Raw genomic sequence first — 15,938 nt, 5'->3', positions numbered from 1 at the left:
GTTCTTGTTCAGTTTACCTCAGGAAAGTATTATCAGTTTCTTTTCTCTCTGGACTCCATCTGCTTTATTCCAGTCATTCTGCCAACAGAAAGTTGTGCCCAATCTAAACGTGCATTAGGAACTGGGGAGTGAGAAGGGTGCTTCAACACAGAGACAAATTGATTTCTAAAGCAACCAAGACAAAAACCAGGTAAACACCTAGAAACAGATAACAACATGGGGAGAAAATGAGCCAAGAGCAGCCCTGCTGGGCACAGGGTGGGAAGCTGAACTTGCAGCTATGAGGAGACTGACTTTAAGTTCGACCTTCAGTGGAACTCCTTAGCAGTGTATGCCAGGCAATCGCTGGTAAATCTTTATTAATTTTAATTGGCGGCGCCCATTTATAAGAACCATTAAAAAGGATAAATTGAGCCCATCCGGCGTAATGTCTTTTGTTAATTAGTTTGTCAGCACTGTTTTAATATCCCCTAATGACTTCATATTTCAGGCCTGACATTAAAGGAGACGCTGTGAGAAAGGAAATGGTCTTATCACTGTGTACCTTTTCTCTTTTTTTGAACAAAAAGTGTCCTTCCAGGGACTGAGCAAGGTTAGGTGTCATTAACTCAGAAGCAGGTACTGTGGGACTCAGAGGGACACTCCTACTTGAGCCAAATGTCTCCTGTCACTCCCAGGTCAGGGTGTCGGATATATCTCCCCATGAAGTTCTCTCTCACAACTCTGTCTGCCTGGAGCCAGAAAATAGAGTTGCCATAGAGAATCCATTTTGAAATGCTGGAGGCCTTAATCCTCACTTGTCACATAGAATACTTGCCTTCCAGCCCTTCTGCTCTATGGCAGGCATGTCCAACAGGTAGATAGTGATCTACTGGTAGATCACTGGACGTCTGTGGTAGATCCCTGGTAGATCATTGGCTCCCCCCAAAGAAGCTGAACAACTGTGGCTCCACTTTAGAAAGCTCAACATTTTACCTCCTCCTTGAAAAAACTCAACAACTTTGACCTGAAACCCCCCCCCAAAATGGGCCTTTTTCCTTCCTAAAAAAAAGCTCAACAATTTTGACCGGAACCCCAAAAAAGGAGGTAGATCATTGCCAGTTTTTAACTCTGTGAGTAGATCGCAGTCTCTTGGGAGTTGGCCACCCCTGCTCTATGGGATGCCTTTACACACACATCCTTGGAATGAAATTTCCTCCAAAAAAACATGTTTTTCTTCTCAGAGGGAAAGCTCCAAAGACAGTTTGGCTAGTCTAGGGCAAGAGTGGGCAGACTTCAAGCTTGTCAGGTCTGCTTACCGGTATTTGCTTTTACCAGACAGTATTTCTCTTCCTCCTGACTCTGGTTGATTGACCCAATCAGGGCCAGATGCAAAGGAGATACAGGCTGTGTGAGTCCACACACCCATTTATTGTGTATTCACTACATTTCCAGTCCTGTGTTTCTAAATGCATATTGTTGTTGATAGGAGGGAGTCTATTGTAGATATTAATACTGTGCAGTTTGAAGGATAAAAACGGACTCTTTTTAGAATAAAACAGTGTTCAAGCGTACTAACCAGACCTTCATGGGGGGAAAGGTGCAAAAGTAATCAAAGATGCACTCAAATTATTCCATGACATATGCCTGTCCAAGGCATAGGTTAATCTCTGAAATAAAGTAACTCATACATGGGCTCCATTAGTCTGCATTTCAGCCCAAGAATGCTGAGCCTGGGAACAAAGAAAGACAGCCACCACCCTTCCAAAATGACAAATTTGCAATTGAACACTTTCATCACATGATCTAAAGTTAAACACTCAGTTTAAGAGCAGAGAACACCACAGTTAATTATCAACTAGTTAGAGCTTAGAGAGCTCTCAGTATGCTGGCTGGGAAAATCCGATATACACATTACGGCATTCTCCACTTCAGTGTCAATTAAATAAGTATACTGAACAGGGTCAGTCTAGTGATGCCCTGAGATCCTTCCAATTCTTGGGGTCCTATACCCAGGCATGGTTAGAACCTAACAGAGGAGTTTGCTGAACTGGTGAGATAAGTTTCTTTCTAAGACAACAGCCTTAGCTAGCCACTGGTGTGTCCTCATCAGCATCCTAAAAGAATGAGCTATGTTGCGAGTGCTACAAACAGGTGATGGTGCCCACCTGGCTAATGGGTGGGTTTTTCCTCCACCCTCCTCGCCTAGCTGCTGGGTGCATGGTGTGATTTACTGCTGGCTCGCTCCTGTCACTAATTTAATTGGGGGAAGTCAAAAAGCCTTGGCAATTTACTGCAAACCAGCCAGATATCTGACCGTAGATCTTGGTCTATCTGACTTCTGCCCACACTAATGTAGGAGAGAGCTCAGAAGACAATTCTTTTCTGCGAGAAGCAGAAAACAATGCTAACTAGTCAAAGCAAACCCTGCTTGAATCTGTTCTTTAAGAAAAGCTTTTCTTTTCTTTTAGGAACTATAGGGACAGAACTACCTAAAATGTATAAAAACTTATTCATGTATGCTACTACAGCAGCTAGAATGTTATTCGCCCAAAAATGGAATGAAGCAGAAGTCCCAGTAAAGCAAGAATAGATACAAAAACTTAAGGAATATGCAGAAATGGCGAAACTTACCAGAAGAATAAGAAATCAAGATAACAAACTTTTTATAAAAGAATGGAAATGGTTTATTGAATATTTACAGATAAATTGTAAACAGATAAGGTTATTGTAATAACCTGCAGTTTTATAAGAGTATATATTTAAAGTAGATGAATAAATGAACAAATTAAGTTAATTTGGATACAGAAATAGAAATACTTTATTGTCATTGTACCCCTTGTTTTCAGTGAGATTAAATGACCCCCCCCCCCAATCTCTCAGTCCTTGTTACACTCAGTGGGCTGTTGTATGACCACCAACCCTGAACATCAGCTGCAATGTTGCTGTCTTCCATTCAGCGGCCTCACGGCCCACAGGTAGAAACTGTTCTTTAACCTGTCGGTGCGGCTTATGCAGTGGATATTAAAAATAAATTTAAGGAACCTCAGAAAGAGGGGGAAGGAAGTCAAGTTTTGAAATGTTGAAATGATTCTAAAATTGGTGAAATGTATAAAATTAGTGAAATGTATAAACTTGAAAAGTATGAATAAAATGTTAGGTTTAGCACATCTCTCATGCACAAGACAGCAAGCGGGCAGTTTAACTCCACAGTTGAACTTTATTTGGCAATTACAGGCTTACAGCTCATTCTTCACTATTGGAGTCAGTTGACTCGACTGGCCTCCAGCCCCTTCCAAGGCCAGATATATGCCTAGCCTGCCCTGGCTTCCAGCTGGTCTTCCTTTGCTGCAATTGCTTGCTCTGCCTCTGACCTCTGGGAGACTCAGGTGCAGCCAATTCCTCTTCCTCTGGAGTTGCATCCAACCCTTTACTACCGCCTGCCTCCTGCTCCTGCATCTCAGTGTTGCTTTGAGAAGTGACAGGCAGCCATCTGTTTTCCTCTGCCTCTTCTTCTCTGCAGGCCATGTATCTGACATAAAATTTGAAAAACCGGGGGGGACGGGGACGGGACCTGTTCTTTAAAAAGAAATTTGGGGGTTCCTGTACTACTGTACTGTAATAAAGAAGAAAGGGAATCAAATTTCTTCAGATATTTATTATCACTTTTACTGCTAGTCATACAATTGCTTATTTGTATAGCACTATCAATTTGCCTGGCCCTTTTCCTGGACCCTCTGTGAGAGAAGTTCAAAATCAGAAATCAATATAAAAGCCGATGCAAGTGTTGTTGTTGTTGTTGTTGTTGTTGTTGTTTTAAATACATTTCTATCTTTTTAAATACATTTCTATCTTTCACACATGCACAGCAACAGATCAGGGGAGATGCTCTTTAAAATGAAATCTTAGCAAAATAGCCAGGCTAGGGGAAATTCCATGGCTTCCCACTAGATGGCAAAATAAAATTTTGTTACAGTACTATGGCATAAGTCAGGTACGGGTAAAAGTGTGTCTAGTCTAGAGCCCAGCTCCTTGGAAAAACAAGAAAAAAGAAAATAAGAATCATAGAATTGCAGAGTTGGAAGGAATCCCCGAGAGTCATCTAACGTAACCCCTGGGTGTTTTCAAACTTTTTTAGAATGCAAGCATCTGTGCACAGCCTTGTTCTTTTAAATGCCATACAATGCTCATTACTGTATACTGTAAAATGGGGTGGCAAACCTGAGGACCTCCAAACACTGCTAAACCAGGGCTGCCATATGTCCAGAATGTCTTGGACATAGCCGGGAATTAGCCATCGACAACACGGGAAGAAATCGCTGGAATGTCTGGGAAAATCCGGACGTATGGCAACCAGTGCCGGATTTACATATAAGCTAAACAAACTATGGCTTAGGGCCACACTCTCTTGGGGACCCCAAAAAAATTTAAAGGAAAAAAACACCTGGATGTACATTTCCAAAATATGATATAAAAAACAAATAAAATAATACCTACATGGAGCAACAGTGTTTTGTGTTGTGTAGGCTCCTATGATGTAAGTAATACATATTTTGTTACGTGAAAATGGCTTTAGATACCTATTAGGTCCATAAATTACCATATAGCATATATTCAACACACACAAAAATTGTTGTTGACAAAGGACAGCTGGACATATAAAGGGCCCCGTTACCTTCAATAGCTTAGGGCCTCATCAAACCTAAATTCTGCCCTGATGGCAACCCATGTCAAAAGTACAGATCAACAACTTTTGTGTCCGGATTTTCACTTTTTGAAATATGGCAAGCCTAGCTAAACCCTAACTCAAATTATCCCTAGCTGTTGAAGATACTGACTGGGGCTGGTGGGAGAAGTCATTCAACAGCATCTGGAGGCTAGCCCAGGTTAGTCGCCGCTGCTGTAAAATCTATGACAAAACCATTTCACTTTTTTGCCCTTCACTCATTCGGTCCTAATTGTTTCCCATTCATATCACCTCCAAAGTCACCACCACCTCCAACCATCATATACAAAATACAGTACTATCTTCTACAGGCTTCCTTTTTCGTCTTGGCTCTTAATATTTTTATTTTATTTCAACATTCAAAGTGACACATTGTCACTCAACAGTTATAATTCTATTCTACAATATTAATGATTTCCCGCCCACCCAACCTTGATCTTTATAATTATGATTACATACAATTGCATTTTTAAAAATTCCATCATATCCAGTTTCATCTTTAACAAATTTCTTACGGTGCTCTGCTATTTTTTCCCCTTACACTTCAAACCCCACTGTGGACTTCGCATATGAAAAGTTACTTTTCAAATAGACTAGAAAAAGTTTCCAGTCCTCCTTGAACGATTCTAAACTTGTGTCTTCTACAGGTTTTGATGGCCTTATCGCGGGACTACTTTGTGTCCACCTCTGTGTTTCAAGAAGCAATTCTGCCGAAACATGGACGTTTCAGAAAGGCTCCACCATCTTATTTCTTCAGTGACTTTGACAAATATGTGCCAAGACATTATTTTAAAATGTTCGGATTTCATCAGGACATGGTATCACGGTGACTGGCATCCCCTGCTGTTAACATAATCACAACTGGAGGAAATGTTGATTAATGCCAGCTCAGCCAGCTCCTAGAACAGCCTAAGAGAACGTGGCATAAGATTTATTAAATAATTTGTGGGAATCAAATCCACTCCCATTCATTACAATGACTGTTTGGCGAATATTATTCAATCTGTTCTAATCAATGACAAAACGCACTCGCAGGGCTGAGGCTCTGTGCTGCTGCCACCAGCTAGGCAGACCCAGCAAAGCAAGAACAATAAAGTGTTTTGTAAATTGGAACTCCACCTAATTAAATGGAAGCACTTTGCTACAGCCTAAGCAAGCATATTATTTATAGATATATTTGAAGGGGGGAATGAACAAGTCGCTTTCTTCCCTTTCAGAAGTTAAATGGTGTTCTAGATGACTGAGCTGCCCCCAAAGCCTTTCACAGACTTTTCTCTTAAAACCACAAATGCAATTTTATTTTATTTTATTAACAAGTTATGTAGCACAAGGACAGACTGGAGGGAGGACAGACAGTTAAAGGGTAGATCAACGTAAAGGATTCATTCATTCAGTTGCATTCTATTAAAAATGGATTCGTTCTCAGTGCTAAATATCAAGTTTGGAAAGAACTGGTGCATATTATGCCTAAAAGACTTAAATTCCAAGTGTCCAGCTTTAGTTTGTTCTTGAGGACCAGCCTGTCTACTGCAACAGAGAAGCCTTGAAGTAACAAGATTAGAAAGGCCAGTCAGATCTCTGGTCCATGGCATAAGACTGAATAGGGTAGGGAGGATGGAGAGAGCTCCAATATGGTCATTCCTATGAAGGCTAGTAACATAAAAACCCCAAGAAGCAGAGGCTCATTACTGATGTGGGAAGAGATTGATTTGTCAGTCAAGTCCACACCATAGATTAAAAAAATTCTTATACCACATTGGAAATCATGGCTTTGCCCAAATAATCCTAGGAACTACATTTCCCAGCGCCCTTAACAAACTACGGTTCCCAGAATCCTTTGTGGGAAGCCGTTACTGTTCAAGTGGTTTAAGGGTGCTTTAAATGTATGGTGTGGATGTGACCCTGGAAGGTATGTTATTTAAAGAGAAGATGTATCAGCCAAACTTGGGAACATGCCAAATCTAACTGGGAGAAACTCTTAGTGAAATCCCTTGGCAGGCAGCACCAGGTGATGTCATCATGCATGGTTGAAAGCCAAAGTCTGAGTCAGGCAAGACTGACAACATCTGTGGGACAAGGGCTTTTGCCTTGAAACTTTTAGTTGGGGTTGGGCATGCTTTTTTCGTTAGGGGGGCAGAACCAAGTTATCTGTGACATAATTGGCCAGTTAGATGGTGACAGCAGTCACGAAATTATAAGACGCCTGCTTCTTGGGAGAAAAGCAATGACAAAACTAGACAGCATCTTAAAAAGCAGAGACATCACCTTGTCGACAAAGGTCCGTATAGTTAAAGCTATGGTTTTCCCAGTAGTGATGTATGGAAGTGAGAGCTGGACCGTAAAGAAGGCTGATCGCCGAAGAATTGATGCTTTTGAATTATGGTGCTGGAGGAGACTCTTGAGAGTCCCATGGACTGCAAGAAGATCAAACCTATCCATTCTGAAGGAAATCAGCCCTGAGGGCTCACTGGAAGGACAGATCGTGAAGCTGAGGCTCCAATACTTTGGCCATTTTATGAGAAGAGAAGACTCCCTGGAAAAGACCCTGACAAGGAGAAGGGGACGACAGAGGACGAGATGGTTGGACAGTGTTCTTGAAGCTACCAACATGAGTCTGACCAAACTGCGGGAGGCAGTGGAAGACAGGAGTGCCTGGCATGCTCTGGTCCATGGGATCACGAAGAGTCAGACACGACTAAACAACAACAACAACCTTTATTTACTTGATTTAGGGGGGGAGCTCCCCCCACCCACCCCCTAGCTATGCCCATGGTCTATCTCCCCTCTGTCATGACTGTTGATGGCTGCATCCAGACTGCAAACCTTTTCACCCTGTCCTGTGACTTTGCTACCCCTCAAGCGCCCTGCTTCTAGCACTTTCCAGCTCGTCTCCTCCTCTGAGGTGTGGCCGGTTTCCCATACCCCGCACCCTGTCCCCAGGTTCGAAATCCTCTTCCTTTGCGCCTCCCCTGGGGTGCTCTTGGTTGGACAGATTCCTAGAGTCTGAGCTGCTGCCAGTCTGGGTTGAATTGACAAATGGCAGCCCAGTCACTACCACTCTGAGCTAGATGCCCTGGTATAAGGCAGCTTCCTATCCTCACTGCCTGGGTGAGAGATCACCAGGGAACCCTGTTTATGACACCTTGACTTCTATTGAAGAACTGAAGGGTGTAACATAAATAAATAGACAAGTATTGTCCACTGTCATATAAATACTGCAAATCTGACACTCACACTTGGCTGCAGTAACCATAATGAGTCTCTGTGGGACTGTTTTCATAAGAATACAAATACAGTTTATCACGGGGATCATTTCCAGTTAGCTCTGTTCTGCTCAAGCATGCATTCCTGCGGGAATAAAAGGGGGTCTGTTGTGTATTGTGTGCCTATTGTGTAATGTGTTTCCTTAAAATGAAGGTCATTGGAGACTGGTTTCTTTAGGATATATGGTTTATTTACACATATATACAACCTGAGCTCAGGATGGAAAGGTTCACAGAATTAACACCCCAACAAATCTTGCTTCTCCATTAGGTTCCCAGGCAGATTCCCAATACATAGCTTAGAACCCAGCACAGAGCAAGAAAAGTCTGTGTCTCCAGCTAATTCTCATGAGCCCCAGGCAGGATTGCAAGGGATGATGGGAGCTCGCCTATATTAAGTTAAGGTGAAACAATATAATCTGTTCCAAGGAGGACAAGACAAGCATCTCATGAGACTATGTACTGCACATACCTGCCAAGTCCTGGACTGCGAAATCTGGGATCAGCAGCTGCGTGGCACCGGAAATTGCGTAGACGCAACTTCCAGTGTAGCTTTGACCATATAGGGGCACCAAAGCCGCGTCTACGCATGTCCAGAAGTGCGTAGACGCAATTTCTGGTGTCACTTTGCCCATCTATGGGCACCGAAAATGGCCGGCGCCGGAAGTCATGTCTACGCACTTCAGGACATGCATAGATGCGACTTACGGCGCCGGCGCCAGCCATTTTCGGTGCCCATAGATGGGCAAAGTAGCAAAAAAAAAAAAGTCCGCCGGCAGGAGCAGAATAAGGGAGAATAACGGGAGAGGAACCGATACGGGGGACCGCCGAGAAACGGTACGAAAAAACAGGGGTTTCCCGGGGAAAACAGGGTACTTGGCAGCTATGGTACTGCATCTATTTTGCATGGTCATCTATGCAGTACGTAATTAACACGGTGCTCACCGTGGACTTTCATAGTATTAATCTGAACTTTTCAGCTAAGTCATCGCCTCTATAACAGTGAAAAGGGGAAAAAGGCTAAAAAATGTATGATCTTGAAAACGAGGCCTGAGATTTTTCTAGTCCTTTATAATGTTGTGGGATTGGGGTTCAGCTGGATGTCCTCTTGGGATCCCTTCCAGCCTTATTGTTGTAAGGTTAGGCGCTACATGATGGTAGGACCACTTGAATGGCAAAACCTCCCAAAGAGATCTGACTCTTATTTACTACAATAGCTGGTCAAGGATAAGTGATTTCTTGCAAAGGGTGATTTCATAGATCTGTAGGCAGAGACACTGTATTATGTGTAAAATAAGATGGTGGGTATCCACCCTGGATGGGAGCAGCATTGCCAACCAGACGTTGCTTTAATGCCACTCGGAGGCCCAGCAAGGAAGAAATGAGCGGTGTTGCTGCCACCACATGGCCAGTAAACAAACAAACAAACAAACTCCTGTGTTGCAAAATATGACTCAGCAAAATCAAAAGCAGCACAATGGCCAGAAACAATTACAGTATAGAAAACTTTATGGAATAATGCAAAACATCAAAACTATCAAACTGAAGTCTCTGTAAGTCCTTGAATAAGTCACGGTGCCAGACTTTACACGGCAGAGATCAAGCTTGTAAAGCTTTGTATAATCGGCAAATGTCCAATATGAGAATGAAAAATGAGCTCTGTTCCAGAGTATTTTTCATTCTCATGTATATTATATCAATTCAAAAAAAGATTGGTTAATGAAGAAATTACACATCTTTCTACTTACGAGTGTTTGTTTAATGAATTGGCTGATGAAGAACTGAACGAAACAGTAGTTGCTATCTGGAAATGCTGTTCAGCAGAGTTCAGAGTTGGACATCAGAATTGGACATTTGCCGATTATACAAAGCTTTACAAGCTTGATCTCTGCTGGGTAAAGTCTGGCACCGTGACTTATTCAAGGACTTCCAGAGACTTCAGTTTGATAGTTTTGATATTTTGCATCATTCCATAAAGTTTTCTATACTGTAATTGTTTCTGGCCATCGTGCTGCTTTCGATTTTGCTGAACCACATGGGCAGTGGCAGCAGAAGAAAAAATATGTAGCCACAATGGGGTACATGTGTTGCAGGGGACATCAGCAACATCATGCCAGGGGTCTCCTGAAGTCTGGTGCAGGGCCTGATTCAATATCTATACTGATGGATTTCTGTATTTTAGAATTTCTGTGTGTGTTTTTTTTGGAAGCCGCCCAGAGTGGCTGGGGGAACCCGGCCAGATGGGCGGGGTATAAATAATAAATTATTATTATTATTATGATGATCCAATATGGCAGGGGTCCCCAGACTTACCGAGCGGCGGGCCGGTGCCCGCCGCGCCGCCCGCGCGGTGGGCCGGACGGCAGGGGAGTGCGCGCGCAGCGGGCCGGAGGGCGGGGGAGTGCGCGCCCGTGCGCATGCGCACACGCGCACGGGCGGAAAAAAATAGCCGAAAATCGCTTGTGCGCATGCGTATGGGCCTCCCCCGACCCGGAAGTGCACCAGAAATGACCTCTTCCGGGTCGGGAGAGGCCTGTACGCATGCGCACAAAGGATTTTCGGCGATTTTTTGCCGATTTTTTTGATTGTCGCTGCGCCGCGCGCCGTGAGAGCGGGCGGCGGCAGCGGGCGGCGGGGGTCGTCGCGGGCCGGATTGGAAGGCCGATTGGGCCGCATCCGGCCCGGGGGCCGTAGTTTGGGGACCCCTGCAATATGGGCTAGAATTGTGGAGAGAGGTTTGCCAATTGTATTATTGAGCTAAATCTGATCCTATGGTTTGCATTACCTGCATTGTATCATTCTGATTGTGTGGCTTAGCCCCCATATTCCTGGGATGCTTTTCTCCTTAAAATGCTTCTAGTGCCTCTCTGTCTCTGTGTTAAAGTGTAATGAAAACATTCAACAGCTAGACAGGATGGCCTTGCCAGAGAGCACAAGGTCTGCAGTCTGCATCAGGAGATGCTCAAGGTCTCAAGCCCCCACTCAAGGCTGCTTGAGGATGCCCAGCTTGCTATCAATGCCGGATGGCTGGCCTTGTCTGGCGCTATCAGTCTGACGCACAGAGACACAGGCAAGATAGTCTTGTCTAGCATGTGTTTATGCACAGGACCGGACACGGATCTTCCTTATATGTACTTGTGACCCCCTTTGTGTTTATGAGAAGGACAGGATACGGATTTTCCTAATATGGATTTGTAACCTGTGACCCCCTTGCGTGCACACTCTTACAGAGGAGGGGGAAGGAGCCCAAAGAAGTGTATAAAAATCTTTGCAAATTTGTGTTGCTTTACTCTTGTCGTGAGCTGATCACTGAGAGTCTCTTAAATTTAAGAATTAAACTCTTTCTCTGAATGGAACTCAATCCCAGTGTCGGTATTGACTGTCTCTGTCCCTGCCTGGGCGCAACTTAAGAACCCTTAGTAGCTAATAAGGCTACATAATAATGCATCTTCATATCAAGTCATTGCATGACTGAAATGTGCCCCCACTCCCAGAAAATGCAGCATTCAAACCTTGTCTTGATTCCTCCTTAAAAATCTCTCCAGTAGCCACAAGATGGCCCCAGAGGCAGCCATGAATGAATATCAGGACATCTCGGGGGTTTATTCATTTTTTAAAATGGCAATCATTTTTGGCAACTGCTTTCTAAATGTGCTTAAAATCCAGAAACCAGAAGGCAGTTCTTCCAATAAGCAGTTCGACAATTATGGGTAATGAAGCTATACTTCTGGGAAGCTTGTGAACAAATGACTCAGACACGATTGCTTGCCTTAGAATGTATTCCGGTTTCGCTCTCTGTGCCCAATCTCTTCAATGGGAAATGCCTGTCACATCACAAGTGAGATGACACCAGATGGAAATCCCATCTACACAGCTGGATAAACCACCACGATAACTGAATAGATAAATAATTTTCTAGCCTAGATTTTGAATTTGCAACTTAACGTATGAACGTTTAAAAAAATTGTGTTATGATTCACAATTTAAGGCTTCAGTGCTAGACCACCTTAACAGCTGGAAGTACCTTTGAAATCAATGGAATCTACATCTGATTAGATGGCGACTAGGATTTGCCGATCAGACGTTGCTCTGTCCCAGCTCCTGCCAACCTAGCAGTTCAAAAGCACATCAAAGTGCAAGTAGATAAATAGCGGGAAGGTAAAAGGCGTTTCCATGCGCTACTCCGTGCACTTAGTCATGCTGGCCACATGACCTGGAAGCTGTACGCCGGCTCCCTCGGCCAATAAAGCGAGATGAGCACCGCAAGCCCAGAGTCGTCCGCAACTGGACCTAATGGTCAGGGGTCCCTTTACCTTTAGATATGTATAGGATTGGCAGTCTCAGTTAGAGGTTGTTCCCCCCCCCCCACAAGCTCTAGTGATTCATGATGAGTTGTCAACATCCTGGAGTGCTGAAGTCTTCCACTGAGTATTTGCCTCTTATGCAGTTAAAGATACAGGAACCTGCCAGGTGTGTGGTCATCTTGAACCATGGAGTTTGTCAGATTTTGAATTCTTATATTTCATCACTAGTTGTACTGTACTGGGTTGCCAACTTTTTCTTTTTGCTTATTGCCAGTGCTTTTTTTCGGGGGGGGGGTGCAGGGGTAGGGATACCCCTAAACATTTTGTGAATCTAAGTTTGGCCTCATTGAGGGGCAGCATTTCAATATGAAAATGAGAGTACCTCTAAACTTTTTTTAAAAAAAGAAAAAGCACTGTTTATTGCTTATTTGTTGTGGCCATCTATCAATCAATCTAGCTAGCTACTGGTGCCAAAAGTTGTCAATTTTTTACTAGCCTCTGCTCCTCTGCCAAGAATAGCTCAACATACAGTTTATTAGCAGGTAATAATGCCTGTGTCCATGGCATAAAAAGCTTCCATTGCCAATTTATGCTAGTGAAGCTGCTAATAAAAACCTATTAAGAGGAGAGGGTATTTTCTGGTTAGTTGGCAACCTTATATTTAACCCTCCCTTTCACGTCTGCTGCAACCTCACCAACAGGGCTGTCTTAAGCATGTCGGGCGCCCGGGCGCCGAGATCGCTCTGGCGCCCCCGCCCCGCCCCGCCCCGTTTCTTGCCGCGGCTGGTGGGCGGGCGCAGCGCAGCTGCAGCCCGGCTCTGCCGCGTGGCGCCCTCTTGGCAGCCCGGCGCCCTGGCACCCCACGCCACCCAGCCTTCCCCTAGAGCCGGCCCTGCTCAACAACACCAAAGTGCCTTCCACTGACTCCAACGAGGAGTGGATTTCAAACCTAATTGCCATTCAAAGGGTCGTTTTTTGGAGCTGGTAATAACATTCCCTGCACTGTGACCTCCCCAATAAAAAAATTACATGCAAACTGTCTCACACGCATCACACAGTGTGTGGAATTAGGCAACAACTTCAAAGGGCGGTTGGTGGGAGGCGTGGCTAGCAGGAGCACCAGAGCAGCACCACTGCTTTCATCACATCTCAGGCTGCATGAATCCCCCTAGTTTCATGCAGAGAAGTGGAGGAGATGGTCAGTGCTTCCCAAGCTATGGATTGTGAAGAGTGTGCAAGTGTAACCAAAAATCAGAAAGGCTAAAATCTTACTTTTTAACACTTGGGAATGACAGCTGGCCACAAAGTGCTCATATAACCATATAACACTGGTCCTGAAAGGCCTACATTGGTTCCCAGTACGTTTCCGAGCACAATTCAAAGTGTTGGTGCTGACCTTTAAAGCCCTAAGCAGCCTTGGCCCAGTATATCTGAAGGAGCATCTTCACCCCCATCATTCTGCCCGGACACTGAGGTCCAGTGCCAAGGGCCTTCTGGCAGTTCCCTCACTGCAAGAAGTGGGGTTACAGGGAACCAGGCAGAGGGCCTTCTCGGTAGTGGCACCTGCCCTGTGGAATGCCCTCCCACCAGATGTCAAGGAAATAAATAACTATCTGACTTTTAGAAGACATCTGAAGGCAGCCCTGTTTAGGGAAGGTTTTAATGTTTGATCTTTTATTGTTTTTAGTATTCTGTTGGGAGCCGCCCAGAGTGGCTGGGGAAACCCAGCCAGAGGGGCAGGGTATAAATAATAGTTATCATTATCATATAGGGAGTGGTTTTAAGCAGGCCTGGCCCTACGTGCAGGCTGGGTGGCGCAGGGCACCATGGCACCGGCCTGCCAGGAGGGCGCCGCGAGCTGCACCCACCCGCTGGCCGACCGGTTCGCCGCGCAGCCGCGCCTGCCCGTCCGCCTGCCGCGCAGCAGCCCCTGTTGCACCCGCGCTGCGCGCGGCGCCCACCGCGCTGGGAAACAGGGTGGGAGGGCGCCGGAACGGGGCAGGAGGGCGCTGAAGGGATCCGGTGGGCGCCGGAGGATCCGGCACACCACGGCGCCGGGAGCGCTTAAGACGGCGCTGGTTTTAAGTGACTTACAGCTTGTTTGCACATCAGAGGAGACCTGTAATAGTCACTCCGAAGAACTTCCTGGGTGAGTATCTTGTGGTGAACTGTCACCGGATCTCCCACCACGGTGAGTTAACAGTTTAGCCAAGGGGGATTTGAAGTTTGCTTAGTCAAGACTTGTCCACCGCTTTTCTGTGGAAGAAGCAGAGAAGTTTGAGCAGATGCAAAACTCAATTGCAGCAGTTGCTGGTGCAAAAAGCACAACTCATTGAACTGTCATGTGAAAGGACTCTCAAAGATGCATTTTTGGAAGTGAAGTTTATATGATTTTAGCTTCACATCACCAAAATTACCCAGTTACTACTTACCGGTACTATCTTGAACTTGCTGGTGAAGCAGTAGCTGTGGCTGATGCCATTTGGTAATACATATTGTTACAGGTTTGTGAGTGCCCTGAAACACTCTGGATTCCTGGATGCTGGGGTTTTATTGGTGCTTTGAGAATTAAGATGATCCGACAGATGTTGGATTCAGCAATGTAAAGATGCAGGCTAACCTTGTTTTTCCAGACCAGGGCATTTCCGAACAAAGGCTAATGATGGCCAGTCATCAACCTGTGATGTCGTATGTGGATAGCTTAGTTGCTTAGAGCGTGGTGCTGATAATTCCAAAGTTGAAGGTTCAGTCCCCATAAAGGACAGCTACATATTCCTGCATTGTGGGGGATTGGACTAGAAGATCCTCAGGGTCCCTTCCAACTCTATTATTCAACTCATTGGGGAAGCCATCAGTGACAGGCAAAGCCTGTGCAAGACAGGGAGAGGTGGGGCTCCTTTTCTAGCAGTGTATGTTAGTGGATAAGGGACCCAGGTGGCGCTGTGGTTAAACCACTGAGCCTAGGGCTTGCTGATCAGAAGGTCGGCGGTTCGAATCCCTGTGACGGGGTGAGCTCCCGTTGTTTGGTCCCAGCTCCTGCCAACCTAGCAGTTCGAAAGCATGTCAAAATGCAAGTAGATGAATAGGAACCGCTATAGCGGGAAGGTAAACGGTGTTTCCGTGTGCTGCTCTGGTTCGCCAGAAGCGGCTTTGTCATGCTGGCCACATGATCTGGAAGCTGTACGCCGGCTCCCTCGGCCAATAATGCGAGATGAGCGTGCAACCCCAGAGTCGGTCACGACTGGACCTAATGGTCAGGGGTCCCTTTACCTTTACCTTTATGTTAGTGGATAGGGAAATAAAGGGTTTAGGGTTTCAGCTTGGATGACATAGGCTGAAGGAAAATTGTGGTATTTTGAAAAAAGTTTGAAAAGCAGGGGAGAAGGCAGAGCCAGCAGAGGTCTTGGCAGGCTAGCTGGGACAAACCATTTTTCAAAGAGACACACAGAAGCTGCCTTCTGTAAAAAGCAAGCCCCTCTTGAGATGTAACTGCTGGAGATTCTTCTTCGGTAGACTCAGGTTGTACGTGTGTAAATAAACCATATATCATAAAGACACCACAGTCTCCATTGTGCCTCATTCCCGAAGGAAACACAAACTAAGCCCCGTTTGGAGATTGGGGTGGCATCTCACAGTGTATTTGTGGAACTTTTTCAGCAGTGACTG

The sequence above is a fragment of the Zootoca vivipara genome, chromosome 1 (genome assembly GCF_963506605.1).
Source record: "Zootoca vivipara chromosome 1, rZooViv1.1, whole genome shotgun sequence".
NCBI lineage: Eukaryota > Metazoa > Chordata > Lepidosauria > Squamata > Lacertidae > Zootoca > Zootoca vivipara.
This window is presented reverse-complemented; position numbering follows the sequence as displayed.